This window comes from Sinocyclocheilus anshuiensis, unplaced genomic scaffold, assembly GCF_001515605.1.
Source record: "Sinocyclocheilus anshuiensis isolate Anshui unplaced genomic scaffold, SAMN03320099.WGS_v1.1 scaffold274, whole genome shotgun sequence".
In the NCBI taxonomy this organism is placed as follows: Eukaryota; Metazoa; Chordata; class Actinopteri; order Cypriniformes; family Cyprinidae; genus Sinocyclocheilus; species Sinocyclocheilus anshuiensis.
In genome coordinates, this window is record NW_015547698.1 from 2,796,301 (window position 1) to 2,797,959 (window position 1,659).

Below are 1,659 nucleotides of genomic sequence, written 5' to 3' on the forward strand. Positions count from 1 at the left end.
CTGGTTGCTGTCCAGGAGGTTGTTCTGTATGAGAAAGGCAGAGACTTGGTTAAATACAGCTCGTTCAAGTGTTTTTGCAATGAAAGGAAGAAGGGAATCCGGTCTGTAGTTCTCTGAAAGAGATGGGTTAAGGGTTGGTTTCTTAAGTAGTGGGGTTATACGAGCCTGTCTAAATGTTGAGGGAAAAACACCAGTGTAAAGGGATGTGTAAATGATGTGAGTGAGTGCAGGTATAACTGCAGGAAAAATGGCTTGAAGGAGATGAGATGGAATAGGATCAAGCGGACAAGTAGTAGGATGATTAGAAAGGATGAGTTTGGAGGTTTCTGCCTCAGAGAGTGAAGAGAAGGATGTGAACAAGTGTATGTTTGCTGGTAAGATGTGCTTGACAGATTGTGGTGTGGAAAATTGTGCACTGATGGTTTTAATTTTATTAATGAAAAACTTGGCAAAGTCGTCAGCTGTTAGAGTTGATGCAGGAGGGGGAGGAGGAGGACAAAGGAGTGAGGAAAATGTTTTAAAGAGCATGCGAGAGTTAGACGAATTGTTAATTTTGTTATTTTTATTTTTGAAGTTCAGTCTAAGAATGTTTCAGCAAGTTGTGTAGTTTGTCCCCAGCTTAACTCAACAAACTAATGAGTTACCACAGAAACTAATCAGAAGCAGGAACAAGGATAAAAAGTGAAAAACTGGAACAGAAAAAAAAAATAATAATAAAAATTGATCATACACGTTACATTACGCCCCAACAGTGGAGGGAGGGTGGGGTTTGGGAGGACACAGAGCAGGTGTAGCCAGGCAGGGACCCAGACCATAGCCAGAATGATGTCCCACGGCCGAGTCGAGGGAAGGAGAAGCCATGGAGGAGATTTGGCTGATGACAACTGAGATGTAATTTTTGGTGAACTGTATATTTGTTATGTATATATAAATACACACATACAGTATATATTTCGAAAATATTTACATGTATTTTTTACATGTAATTTTCTTAAATATATACATGCATGTGTGTGTATTTATATATACATAATAAATATACACAGTACACACACATACAGTATATTATGTAAACAAAGACTTTTATTTTGGATGTGATTATTCGCGATTAATCGTTTGACAGCACTATTTTTTATCATAGCAGTAACTAGTACAGCCCTATTAGCTCAAATGAGTTAATGTGCATTCCTCTTATCAGTTAAAATGTAGTCTGATTTCTATTATTTATTTTCATTTTTAATTCAGTGGTTTTAACTTTTAATTTAGTGTTTTTAATGCTTTAAAGAGCAATTTTAGATTGTAATGTTTTAATGTTCTACTAATAACCATAAACGGTACAGCTGTCATAAAACCAGAGACAAAGGCTGCATGGCTAGAAACTGCTGATCAACTGAATGTGCAAGTAGCAACTGTTAAAATGTTTTCATATATCTTAAAAAAAAAAAGGTCATTACATTTTGGGCACAATACATTAAATACAGTTGGTTGTAGCCTATTTTTTATTTATTTTATTATTTAAGTTGCATCTTCTGTATGCTTTTAATTTTGGACTAATAATAAAGTCAACGAATTGTATGTGAGAGAGTCAGTGGTAATATCAATGCGTTCCTATTGGTCAGTGTTAGAGGAGCTCAGCTTAGCCTGACAGTTAGCCTGCCC